Below are 14,869 nucleotides of genomic sequence, written 5' to 3'. Positions count from 1 at the left end.
AGTTCTGAATGAAGAAAAGCATTCCATTAGCTATAATCAAAATTGTACTTTTTGTCAGGTTTTACCATTTGTCACTGACATCATCTTTTTTAGGCCAGTTCATTGCATGGTCAGAATTTCAACTTAGGTGTCATGCTTGCTATTTGTAAATACCGTGCAGAACTGCTCCCCTTGAATTTGGATAGCAAACTAAAATGAAATAAGAAAACTGAAAAAAATGTCATGAACCAAGATGGTAGGTGCTTAGGTATGTGCAGGTGGGGTAGTGCTTGTGAGTGTATGTATTTTAAAGTCTAAAGTTAACCACAATATTCCAGACATGTAAATCAATGAATAAATGATTTGCATAATAAACCAACATTCAGGTTTTAGAAAAGAAAACATTCTAGTATTTTCATTTGTCCCATTCAAATCTAACCTCTTAATGCTGGTACTAGAGTATATTTTGTTAAAACAATATGTTTTATTATTTGTTGTGTTTGTAAATTCTATTGAAATATTCATATTGTGCTCATGTAGAGTATAGTTTTTTCCTGTGAATTTGGGTTCCACGATATGACTTTTCCTTTTTTTTTTGTGAGGCTGAGTTAGCTGATAAATTCGTAATGCACCTTTTTTTATGCAGTTTTTTTTTAATTTTATTTTTTTGCAGTTTTGCAGTTTTGTAACTTTATTTGACAATCAGCAGTTAGTTCTCATCCACATTAACTGTTTGTAGATTTTTGAAAGTGGTGACAGGTACGTAGGTAACCAACGTATAGAGCTTATTTAGTGAATCTTCATCCTCATTATGCTTTCTGGACAACTGCACCCAGATGCGGTATGGGACATTACTTATTCCTTTGGCCCAGACAGCTTTGTTGAGTCTGGTGTCAATGCGCACATCTGGTGTTCCCATCTTCTTCATGGCAAATTTCTGGATCTCTTTGAGTGCCCAAGGGGCACGCTTCTTGAGACCCACTCAATGGATGCGCTGGTGAATGTTGATGGTGTATTCTCTAGTCACTACTTCATTGATGGCAGAACAACCCTTCTTTTTCTCACCACCCTTCTTTGCGGGAGCCATCCTGTGCGGCCCAAGTTAGAAAGAAAGAGCGTGAGGTATTGTGGGAGAGGGAAAGCAGCACCACTGTAATGAGCCTGTTAAATTCATTCTCTCTCATCTCCTATTTCCACTTCGTAATTTTTAATATATCAGAAACTGAAATCATATGAATTTTCAGTTCATATAAATGTAAAGTTTAAATATTTATATAGATGTTTTTTATAAAACTTTATTTTTAAATATTAAAAAAAAAATCTCTGAAATGTTAAAAGACTTTTTTAGTGCCACACGATTAATTATCAGTAAATATGGAATTAGGAACCTGGAAGGAAGTTTGAGGTTAAACATAAGATGCAATCCATGTGAATGAACTGCTTTATTTGATACAGAATATTTTTTTTAACAAAAACAATATGATACTGATTTTTGTAGATTTTTTATACTTATTTCTAAAACATATGTCTAGTAAACACTAAGGTCTAATCCTCAAACCACATATACATTATTTTTAACTGTGGTTAGATATCCAAATATGAATATGGGACAATAATAAGACCCATAATAGATGTAATAAAGAAATCTAATAGAATTAGCCTTAGCTATTCTGTCTTTTATAATAACTTGAGATAGCAATTATTTTTGCCTCACATCAAGTTGCTGCAATTCAGATATTATTGAATTACAATATATGTTTAAATAAAAATGGTAAATCTTCAAGTTTATTACAAGAATAATATATTATTGAATTGAGCTAGATGCTAATATATAACAGCTTTCACTTTATATGCCACATGATTTATATTTACATCTCAGGAGTGAATTCCACAATGAGTTTAAATTAATCTAGGCTAAAAATGTGTCCTAAATTTCCTTATGTTTGCCTCCTTTTTGAAACGGCATAGGCAGTATTGAAAAGATTGTAGGATTTACATGACAATTAAAGGAAGAAAAAATTAAAAAAACTTTAAAAGAGTTTAAGAAAAACATTAAAAACCATTAGAAGAAAGAGGCTAGAGGAAAAGAAGAGCAATAGTTATTGAGGATAATCGGCATCTGACAAATATAAATTATCCTAAAGAGTTTTGCAAAAACAATTGTGCAATATTGGAATTTTAAAAATCCAAACACTCTTGAATAACTACGTCATCCATCTTGTGTTCTTTATTTTTGACTGAAGAAATACAGTGACTGGGATTAGCTTTCCTAAATAAACTAATCCTATTTCAGGGAAATGCCCTTTTTCCATGTGAAAACACCTGTGTAACACTTCCCACTCTTCTGCTGGGAAGTTTTCTCATTGTGTGCAGTGTTTACTTGTTCCTCAGCAGGGTCTGCTGATGCTAATGGACTCACAGCAGTGCTCCTACTTCAGTTATTACAGGTCTAATTCAGTCATTAACATTTCATTAATGGACGGGCCTCCTAGCTGCCTGCAAGGCTGTGCAGATATTGATGAGCCTCCTGCTAAACGAAACCCGTCTTTAAGGTGGACCGCTTTAAATACAGAGTGTCTAAGTGAGGGTTTTGCAGAGAAAACCATGGATTGTTTTCTAAGGGTTTGGCTCGGGATTTAGGTTAAGACAGAACAGAGAATAAAAAAAAGTTTTGTTCCTCACCCTCAGGGATTCCATGGCATCTTATAAATTGAGCAAACATTTCATTCTAGGATGGGTGGTTAATTAATAATTCGCCCCCTTCTCCCAAAACAAAGTGCTATGCATAGGCCCCCTGTAAAAAATCTACAGCCAATTTCTCATAGCAATTTAATCTGTTGTTTTTGTTTCTGGGAGTACAAACTTGAAGAAGTAGCTTAATGAAGATGTCATTTTAACCTTCCCTTTCCCTGCAGCTACTGCCATCATTGAAAAACATCCTGAGCCTCTAATCACCTTCTCCACTTTCAAACCTCTATGTACTCCAATCAGGCTTTTGTCCTAACCACCCCATCAGAGCTCCATTGTCAGGGAAACTAGCTATTTCCCTGTTGCTAAACCTGGTGATCACTTAAGCTGGCATATGTTACTTTGTCTTTCAGCAGCATTTAATACAGTCATAGCCCTTTCTTTATTCTTTTCTTTGTTTTTTTTTCTTTATTTTTTTTAAATTTTTTTGTGGGTTCACTTATCCCACATTGTCTTTGTTTTCTTGTCGTTCTACCAGCTACTCCTCTGCAGCCGTCTTCTTCTAACAACTACAGGTTGAGATGCTCCTCCTCTTTAATCCTTCAGTTACTGAATTCAACCCAATGGCTTTAAGTATCCTTTCTGTGCATGAGGTTTCCAAACCTGTCTTTTGCCCCAACTTCCTTTCATAGCCTGAGACAATTAAGAAATGGTTTTCAGTCTAGCTTTGTCACTAACTTTCTGTGCTATATTATTGAAGTCAAATAACTTCCCTTAACTTCTACTTTCTTTTCTGTAAAATGAAGTTGTTAAACTATTAGATCTCTAAGGTCTCTTCAAGCCCTAAAATTCTATGGCTATGAGTCTAAGCTTTGTATAAAGCAGGACAATCAGAAGTAAGAGTATGAACTGTATCCCCAGTCCTCCTATTAAACAAATTGTTATCTTCCTGTGCAACTGAGAATTGAAATATATTGTATCATACAAATTTCTAATGCAAGTACTTTGTGAAAATTACTAATTTGATACCATAATTAGGCTTGTAATGTAAAATTATTAAGTACAGCCATATTGCTTGTAACTGTACATGGAACTTATATTGTAGCAATAAAGTGTGTATAAATTCCATTACATAACTTTATTGTATTTTTAATAGCATTCAAAATTTAAATAGAAAAAAAAGGAAGGAAGTAGTCAAAAGAGAATGATTGTGGGTACTGTAAATTTTATTTTGATGCTTAAAAGTGATAACTAGTCAGTTTCCTATAAGCACCTTTAAATTTTTTATGGTCAACATAAAATTTTATTTATAGTAAACACGGCAACTGGCAGAAACAGTATTTGAGTTGAATCATTTCAGAAAACATTGAATAAAATTACCCATAAAATGTATTCTATGAGAGATGATTTCTGCTTAATATATGGGCCTCTAATATTCTTTGTTCATTTGGTATGATATTTTATACACTTTAAATTTCTGTCTTCTAGAATCATGCTCTTCAGTTTTAGAAACAAGTATGAACAGATGTACTTATATTTATGTAATGGAGCAAAACATGAGAATTGTAAGACTTTTTAAAATTAAATAAATAGGTAATCCAGGGTAAACATGTATGTACCTGTTTCCTACAGAAAATTGTAAAAGTAGGTGAGTCAAGGATGTAGATGGTGGTCATTTAATACAGGAGAAAATGTATAAATTATAGGCCAAATGACTAAAGTTTTATTTAAACACATAGATCTAGAGTGCTTTTATTTATTTGAATATAACAAACAAATAAGCCACAGCTTTAAAAAGATGACTTGAATAAAGACAGTAAAAGACTTTGCTGAAATATCACAAATTTTGTCTTAGTAAATAATCATCTGACTTCAGTTTGATTTCCTCATCATTTAAAAAACTTCATTCCTTTAAACAATACTATTTGACAGTCTCCAAAGATAAAAATGTCATACAATTAAAAAATGGGAATATTTGAATTTCACTTAATTTTCAGTTTTATACTTTGTGTGGACAAATATGTAAAAGAAAATTTAATTACTGTTTATAATAACAAAGTAAAGTTACTGCAGCAAAGAGAGAAATTACAGTCTATTACATCAATAAAAATAATAATAAATATTTATGTGTCTCAAGCCACATCTATAATACAAATCTCTAATATTTGATATTTTCTCTGGAGACTCATAATTTTAATTAATTTTTACCTAGTCACTTGAATTATATGTTCACATTTTTTCTTTGCTTCTAATAGTACCTTGTAATGAACCTTCAAAATAACCAAGAATGCTCTGCCATGCATGTGTTTTGACAAGTGTCTAAATCTAGTATCAGGCAAAAGCCTTCTTTATTGGCAATAAAAAGAGGGTGTAAAAGTGAATCACAAGAAACTTTCAGTTGTCCATGTCAGTTCAATTTGATTCAATATAGTCAACTTACCTCCTAATATGATTTATTTCCAATTATCTTTATTTTCAGCAATTGTATGAAGACCCATAATCCATCTGCCCAGGAGTTGGTAAGTATGATTCCATCACACATTTAACTTTTCATGTAGATGCTCTAAAATTGTGTAGCTACTCCAGATTCCCCTATTGTCAATGCCCTTCTAAAATTCTGGAGGAATGAGTAGTACAAATCGGTCACTTTATAAGGCATTTCTTAGTACTTGTGGAAAATTTGAGACCGATCGTTAAAGAGATTTTCTCTTTTACTAACACAGTATTTTTCTAATGCTGATTCTCTAGTTTAGAAATGTAACTTTATAATGTTCTGCAGAAAGCAATTGGTGTGACATTTTATCTCAGTCTACCTTTTCTGATGAATCTAATCAGTTCCTATCATTCACGATATGATTCAGCCACATTGAATTATTAGCCACATCTAGAATGTGAATACTGTCTCCCCTTGCCTGGTTATGGAATTGCAGTTAACTCTGTTTGAAATACTCATGTCTGTTTGACAAGCTCTTACTCATACTTTAAGACTAGATTTTTTTTTTTCTTTTTTCCCTACCATCATCCTCTTTCTCTTAGGTGATTCCAAAGCCGTAGGATATACTCTCTCTTTAAGTTATTTAACACATTAAGCTAATTTATCTGTATATGGTCTTCCCCAACTAAACTGAAAACTGTTTAAGATGAAGAATCTTTTTTTTTCACCTTTGTGCATCCAATGCCCAGAATATTGCCTGATAAATAGTAGGAGTTGGCGATATGTTGGTTGTTATGAACGTTTATTTATTGATTAAACTAGGCATTTAGTAAACATTAGTGCTGTGGGCTGAATTTGTGCCCAACAAAATTCATATGTTGAAACCCTAACCTCCAATGTGATAGTATTTGGACATGAAGCCTTTGGGAGGTAATTAGGTTTAGATGAAGTTAGGAGAATGGTGTCCTTATTATGATATGGGATTAGTACCCTTTATAAGAAGAGATATCAAGTAGTTTGCCCTCCTCTCTCTTTGTCTTTCTCTCCATTATATGAGGACACAGTGAGAAGGCAGCAGTTTGCAATGAGTAAGAGAGCCTTCACCAGAGCCCGGATATTCTGGCACCCTGATATCAAATTTCCAGGATTTAGAGTTGTGAAAAAATGAATTTCTGTTGCTTAAGTCACACAATCTCTGGTATTTTGTTATGGCAGCCCATTCATACCAATACATTTAGTATTCCAACATTTTCCTTAAAAAAAAAAAAAAAAAATGCTGTCTTTGTATTTCAATTACCAAACTTAGCTGTCAGGAGATATACCAAATTGTGGGTAGCAGTAAACTATGAAACTCTACTTTTTTATTGTATAATTGTAACTGTTCACAACTACCTTTAGCTTCTCTAATTTATATTTCCCTTCTTTCATAGATTTTCCTGCTATAAAATTTACTTGGGTGTAAAACATAATAGAAAAAAATAGTTATCCCAAAATTTTGCCAATATGGATTTAATCATTAATGTTTTTGGCATCAATGTTGTATTTTGCATTGGGGTCAGTTTTTCATGACTGAAGGAAAGGTTATTCCAAGTTTCTCTCTGGTTACTCATAAGAAAGTCAGTGGGATTTACTGGGTGGTCCAGTGTTATTTGCATTTGGAAACAAAATTCTTCTTTTCTGCTATGGACTATTATGGACTTATGCCTGAAGGATGAGGGTTGAATTTACCTTTACCATATTCACTTTATAGCACTGAAAATGTTATTAGTGGTCATAAAATTACTTAATTCTATCTGTGTAGATTACTTAATTAAATGTCCCCCTGAGCCAGAAGTTCTGCAGTTTCACTATAGGCTGTGTAAAAAAATATTTTTTATTTGGTCTATATTTATTGCCCTTTAAATCCAGTGAGGGTCCCTTTGCTCTCATATTCCACACTGTGGTGAGTAGGAAGGAATGAACAAGTGTCATTTGACTCTGAAGGCCTTACTCAGCTCTTCACATACAACTGGTCTTTTCTCTAAATACAGACTCATTCATTTTGTGTTTTAAAATACAGAATCTGTCTCCTCCCCTCCACCAATTATGTTTAATATTTTCTTTATTTGCCCAGATATTTTTGGTACATTCTTCATTCTCCTGTAGTGATATCACGGGTTTAAGTCAATATCTTCCATAAAACATTGAGAAATAATCATCCAGGAAGGGAGAATCCCTGGAGCTATGAAATAGACCCCATGCTAGAAATGGACATGATACCCTGTTAATTACCTCAGCGGGGCCTGGAAGGAGTTGGGGGTGAAAAGATGAAGTCAGGTGGTAGGATATCCAGTTTGATTCCCAAATGGGTGTTTCTCTAGACTGACTGCTGTATGGCCAATGGGTCCTCTCAATGGAGACTTCTTGCTTAGTGTATGATAGGATACTTGCTTAAGTTTTATTCTGAAAAACAAACAAAAAAACAAAAATTAAGAGAAGAGGGGAAGAATGTTAATTAGATTAAATATAGTCCTTAAAATTAGTTGAACATTTATATATTTGACACATTGATAAACATTCATATTCATAGAATGCTAGAGCAAGAAAGAAGACTATATTTATTTTATATGCTAGGCAATTTTTCAAAATGCTATAATCCATTTTTTGGATCAAAGGAAACAATCCATGGACCTATGTCAATAGCTTATATAAAAATATTAGAAGTAATATAAAAATTAACATACTGAAGAAAATTCTAAAAGAAGCAAAGCTTTAGTCTAGGCTTGAAAAGAAGGCAATGCTACCAAAATAATGGGAGTTATTATTTATTTATTTATTTATTTATTTATTTATTTATTTATTTATTTATTTAAAGATTTGATTAAAATATAGCTAGCATACAATATTATATAAGTTCCAGGTATACATCATAGTTATTCAACGTTTATATATCTAAAAAAGTGATCACTATGGTAATTATAGCAACCATCTGACACGCTAGCAACCATGTGTACCAGGCTATCACAATATCATTGACTATATTTTTTATGCTGTACATTACATCCCCATGGCTTATTTGTTTTATACCTGGACATTTAGACCTTTTATTCCCCTTCACCTTTCTACCTCTTTTTTTAAATTTTCAACTACAGTTGTCATTCAATATTATTTTATATTAATTTCAAGTGTATAGCATAATGGTCAGACATTTGGATAATTTAGGAAAGGATCCCTCTGACTAGTCTAGCACTCACCTGGCACTACACATAGTTATTACCATATTATTGACTAAATTCCCTGTGCTTTACTGTACATGTCATGACTATTTTGTAACTACTACGTTGTCCTTCTTAATCCCTTCATCATTTTCACGCTGCCCCCAACACTCTCCCATCTGTCAGCTCAACAAATCTAATACCAATCTGACACTGCACATAGTTATTACAATATTATTGACTATATTCCTTATGTTATATCCAATATCCTCATGATTACTGTGTAACAACCAATTTGTACTTGTTAATCCCTTCCCCTTTTTCACTCACCTCTAACTGCCCTCCCATCTGGCAACCATCAATTTGTTCTCTGTATCTATGAGTTTGCTTCTGTTTTTTTTTTTTTTTTGTTTGTTTTGTTGTTTAGATTCTACATAAAACCAAAATCATATTGCATCTGTCTTTCTCTGTCTTACACTTCACTCAGCACAGTATCATCCAGGTCCATCCATGCTGCTGCAGATGGCAAAAACCCATTCCCTTTCATGTCTGAGCAATATTCCATTTTATATGTGTACCACCTCCTCTGTATCCATTTTTCCATAAAAGACACCCAGGCTGCCTCTGCATCTTGTCTACTGTAAACAATTCTGCAATGAACATATGGATGCATATGTACTCTCAAAATAGCATTTGTTTCTTCAGATGAATACCCTGAAATGGGATTACTGGGTCCTTATTTGTCTCTTGTTATAGCCTTTGTTTGAAAATCTATTTTGTCTGGGCTAAGTATTGCTACCCCAGCTTTTTTTGTATTACTCATTTACATTTTCATGAAATACCTTTTTCCATCCACTTACTTTCTATCTGTGAATGTCTTTCAATCTAAAGTTTTTCTCTTGTAGGCAGCATATGTAAGAGTTTTGCTTTCTTATTCATCAAGCCCTCCTGCATCTTTTGAGTGGAGCATTTAATCCACTTACATTGAAAATAATTGTTGATAGATATGTAGCTATTGGCATTTTACTATTGACAATTTTTATTTTTATTTTTTTCCTTCTTCAAGAAGTCCCTCTAACATTCTTTGTTATACTGATTTGGTGGTGATAAACTCCTTTAGCTTTTTCATGTCTGGGAAGCTCTTTATTTCTTTTTAAAGTTATATATATATATATATATATATATATATATATATATATATATATACACACACACATACATATATATGTATATATAAATTTTATTGGAGAGTATTGGGGAACAGTGTGTTTCTCCAGGGCCCATCAGTTCCAAGTTGTTGTCCTTCAATCTAGTTGTGGAGGGTGCAGCTCAGCTCCAAATCCAGTTGCCGTTTTCAATCTTTAGTTGCAGGGGGCACAGCCTACCATGTCGTGTGTGAATTGAACCGGTAACCTTATTGTTGAGAGTTTGCGCTTTAACCAACTGAGCCATCCGGCCACCCCTCCGGCAGCTCAATGGCAACTTGCTGCCTTCAATCTAGTTGCGGAGGATGCAACTCACTGGCCCATGTGGGACTTGAACCAGCAACCCTGTTGTTCAGAGCTTGCACTCTTACCAACTAAGCCATCCAGCCACCCCGTGCTAACCGTGGAGGCATATAGGATAGGACACACTGCAATCTGAGGATGGCTGCCACCAGTACCTGGCAAGTTATTTCCAAATAAAAAAAAAAACACGGGACACCACGAGGCTAGCTGCCACCTATTTGCTCTCTTAAGGTTTAGCCCCTGATAAAGCCTCATGTAGTACACGAGTTGGATGAAGCAGGGTCTCAGGGAATCACTGGAGTGGGAAGAACTGCAGTCAGCAGGTTAATGTAAACTCTGGTTGGTTCCAGTGTTGAGCCTGGAGCTACTCAGCAGAAACCTCAGAGCTCACGGAGGCCATCTATTGCCTGCTTGGGTCCTGCTGACTCTAATAGTTTTTCATAAAAGAGTGCAATGCGGGCAGAGCTGTCTCCTTTAAAGAAAGTGCCTCTGGTGCTGGGTGAGTTGGGTGGGGCGGGTCTCATGGAGTCAGCAGGTTGGAGCAGCAGAGCTCACTAGGCCAATCAGACTCAGATTTGGCCTGTGGGGGCGGGCTCAACACAAGAAAGATGAAGACTGCCTGCCAGCTGCTTGAGAGAAGGGCCCCATACAGGGAAAATGATGACTGTTCTCCCACCCACTTCCTGTAGCCACACACCTCAGTCTGTATCCCCATATGCTTCCACCTCCATCTGAGTTACTGTTCCTCCACTGGAGCCCAAGGTGAGTGCGCGGGTCATTTAAAAGGATGTCTGGGTTTCCCACAGTCTTCCATCCCACCTGATTGTTGGAATCCCCACTGTTTTACACAGCCAGATGTTGTGGGGCTCCTCTTCTCAGCACCAGTACTGCAGGCTGTGGAGCCCAGTGTGGGGCTGGGGTCCCTTGCTCATCGGGGGAAACCTCCATGGTCGAGATAACCCTCCCAGTTCTCAGCTGTCACAGGGAGGTTTGGGGCCAACCTGGTCTGCATCTCTGCCCCCATTGCCAGTCGTGATGTGGCTTCTTTATATCCTTAGTTATAAAACTTCTGTTCAGTCAGACTTTAGATGGTTCTCCAGATTGATTGTTCTATAATTTAGCAGTAATTTCAATATGTATATGAAAAGAAGCAGTAACAGCATTTACTCCTTCACCCTGTATCTCTCTTTCATGTTTCATGGGAGTCTTATTTAAAATAGCTTAATAGGTAAAATCTCATGCTCTGGGGCCAAACTACCTGGGTGTGAAGACAGAGTCCCAGAGAGTCGTTTCCAGGCTCTCAGCCTCACGTGGAAAGGTACTGGCTCAGGTGGTAGATGGCCATCGGCTGTGACTGGTTGAACATCAGCTGTAATCAGTTAGCCTATTGGCCACTGTTATAACTGCCGTGACTATGCTGGTTGGTTAGCAGGCAGAAAAGCACACGGTGGATTGCAGATCATGTGGATCCTACTTCCTGTGTTTGTCTCGACCAGCTGCCAGTGAGACTGGGGTGCAGGAAGACCCCTTGTTGGGGTACTGGTGGATGTTTGCTTTTGTATCTCCAACCCAGACACCAGTGAGAATATAGTGGTATGACTCCCCTATCTATTGTTCCATGGGTGTTCCTTTTTGGCCTCACCATATCCTGTGTTCTTATGTGGGGAGCCAGGCCCTATCTAAAGTGTTATCTTCAGAAAATCATTTAACCTTTCTAATCTCAGTTTTTAAATTTTGAAATGTGGATTTTAATATTACTCACATTACAAGATATGGGGATAAAAACATATGTTAATATTAATAATGTCCTTTAAGTACTATCTTGCACAGGAAAAAAACGGAGTGTTTGTTAAAATGCCAAAAGATGTTCCTTTTAAATTTTCAGTGTATAAATCTTTGAAATACAGTGCAAGTTAGCTGTCACTGCTTAATGAATGTACCAAAACTTTAGTAGCTCAATACAACTATTAGTTCTTTCTTACATATCTTTAGGTAGGCTGAGGCTTCTGTTCAACTCTGCTAGGATCTGCTGGGCTCTCCTAGGTCCTCACATACATCTGTGGTCAACTGTTTAGTCCTCTAGGGTCTGCTTGATGTAGGAAGTCATTGGCATGGATAATTGAACTCTGCCCCACCTGGTCTTTTATGCTCCACATCTGATATGCTAGGCTCTCAGGGAAGTAAGTAGGAAAGTACTAGCAGTTTTTTAAGCCCTTGCTTATTTGTCACCTGTTAATATCCTTTTGGCTAAATCAAAATCATGTATCTATTTCCAAATGCAAGGGATGTGCAAATAGACCCCAGTTCTTTTCAGAGGACTTGCGAAGGGTGTGGATACAAAGAAGGGTAAAGTTGTCAGATCATCAATGCTATCAATGTACTGCACTTATACGCCCAATACCTAGGGTTAAGTTAGGCAGCACAATGTATTGCGATGACTCAATACACTCCTTCAATATCTCTCGAATTGAATTGTACTCGCTCGTCATGAACTCTCATTTATCAGCTCTCTTAGGTTTGGAACTTTGAGAAACAAAGAAAAAAAAGTAGAAAACAAAGGAAAATTGTATGTGGGACTGGTAAGAGTTATAAAACAAAGTATTGTTTTTCTTTCTATTCAGAAGGAAAAGGGTGGAATTACCTAGGAGAAAACAATTCCTTTCATATCACTTTTACACTCCACCAGAACAATACATATTCCAGAACTACTAAACCCAATAAAAATGTTATCGAACTCAGGTTCAGTGCCACTTACCGCCCGAAGAGTCCAAAACACTAGAGTGACAAGGGTTGGTGAGGAGAAAAGTGTCATTTATTCTAGATGCCGGCAGCTAGGGAAGATGGCAGACTCATGTTTAAGAAACCACCTTCCCCGAGCCAAAATGATTAAGGGGTTTTATAAGTAGGTAAATGGGAAAGAAAAAAGGAAAGCAGGACTCAGGGCTGATAGTTGAGATGTTGTCCCCTGGCATCTTCCGAGGCCTCAGGTCTGTCTCAGTGTTTTCTTAAACCTTACTGTCCACAGCAGGCAAGTTATCATGAAGAACTGCTAGGGAGTTGAGATCACGAGTCCTGATACCTACACACCTGAAGATTAAAGAAGCCACTTTTTTTCAGGGTAGGATATTAATTAATAAGGTATGAGTAGCCTTGAAAAAGGGAACAAACAGAGTTAGTTAATTAGTGAGGGGAGAAACAAAGAGAAAACAGCTGAATATCAGGATAAATCAAACTGTAGACTGGCTAAGTTTAATTACATTGATCTACTGAGTTTCACCCTTACAAAAACATAACAGTCACTTAATCATTTACCAAGACTGTCTTTTTTTTATTATCCTATCTCATTGAATTTTTCAATATTGCTTTTAATGTTACCTTTGTGATTTATAATTCTGACTTCTTGTGTCTGAGATGGTCAGAGGGCCACAATACTGTATTTGGTTTACCAATTACACTAATTACTGGATGAGGGAAAGCATGGATGAATGGTTTTGTGGGATTCTGAAATTGTTATTTAAGTCACCTATATTTGGATTTACGGTGCTGTAATATATATAATTGAAAATTCCAGGAGGCTGTGGTTTGCTGGGTATTATGAGGATGGCTTGCATTTAGTTTCAATCTTTTACTAGAATATTTACTCCCAATTCCTTGTTGTATTTTACTTTTATTTTTTTAAAGTTTTATATTTCTTCAGTTATTTTGATTCCACTCTCTAATTATACCTTTCCCGATTGTGCTCAAGCTAACAGTGCATCATCCCTTCTCTGCGGAGTATGTCAGGCTTTCCCATATTGACTGTGAAGCATCACCTACTTGCACAAAAACAACAAGTAGTTCCATGGATTCCTTTTGAGCTGCACCTATAAACATATTGAGCCGGGCCATTTAGCAGCAGGTTTCAGCCTTTAACTTGCATGTAGAAGCAATAACAACACATTTGGAAGATAAAGGGTTTAATTTCCAAAGACATGACTTACCCCAGTCTTCTTGGTTTAGGATTTGCATGAAACCTTGCTTGCAACTTTGAACGTAACTTTCAGCAAAACTGCAGTGTGCAAGAATAAAACATTTAGAGATAAAAATAGCAAATAAATATATGTGTGTATCTACATGTATATTCATATATATGGCTTTAAGACAAGAGAGGCGATATTAAGATAAAATTGCTAAAATCCTCAGTTTGAATTAATTTAAAACTCCCTATTTGAAATTGCGAGAATGTTTGTTACCAAATGTCAGGGAAGATCAAAATGGAAAAATAGTCAGTCAGTGTTCAGTGACTAAATTGGATCTTTGGCACCATGGCTTCTCAGTATTTAAACTTAGGAAAGCAGAGTTTAGCTTCAAAACTAGTGTTCCAAAGAAAATCCTTTCTGTCCTTATAAGAGTGTGTATTTTTACTGTACCATTATTTTTATTTTAATGTGCTTAAGTTTTGTACTCTATAACATAGTATTTTGCCTGCTGAAAAATAAGAGAAAATATTCTCATTCTAGGCTCAGCTAGAAGGGGTTTAGAGAATATATTCAAACCTGGCACACACTTAGCACTAACAGTTTCCTTTTTTCATGTGAATCCTCCTGGGAGAAATGTAAATGGCAATGGCTACAGCAGCAGTTGGAGCTAATGTACTGATGGCTGCAGGGACTGTTATAACAGTGAGCCCCTCAGCTAGAACATTCCACTCAAAGACTATTTCATGAGAAAAATGGGCATTTCAGGGAAGACAATTGTTAGACAGGAACTGGATTATATCCACTTTAAAACAAAGAAGAAAATGTACTAGTTTATAGTGATGGGTCATTCCTTCAGGAAAATGACACAATTATACTAACGTGTGCATTGTGTTTATACTTACAAAAAGCACACACAAACAAGTGTCAACGATAAGTAAATGGATATAAATATATACATACATTTACATATATATTTATATATACATATATTTATATATAATATGTATACATATATTTATATATTTTATCACAGAAAATCACAGAAATATATATATATATATATATATATATATATATATTTCTGTGATTTTCTTTACTTATCTGAAT

At 35.6% G+C, this 14,869-nt stretch overlaps 1 pseudogene; it reads right to left on the bottom strand.

Annotated features, from left to right (window-relative positions):
- Positions 1–688: 688 nt before the first annotated feature.
- LOC117026140 (60S ribosomal protein L31-like) lies at positions 689–1,105 on the bottom strand (annotated as a pseudogene).
- Positions 1,106–14,869: the final 13,764 nt, after the last annotated feature.

The sequence above is a fragment of the Rhinolophus ferrumequinum genome, chromosome 8 (genome assembly GCF_004115265.2).
Source record: "Rhinolophus ferrumequinum isolate MPI-CBG mRhiFer1 chromosome 8, mRhiFer1_v1.p, whole genome shotgun sequence".
NCBI lineage: Eukaryota > Metazoa > Chordata > Mammalia > Chiroptera > Rhinolophidae > Rhinolophus > Rhinolophus ferrumequinum.
This window is presented reverse-complemented; position numbering and strand designations above follow the sequence as displayed.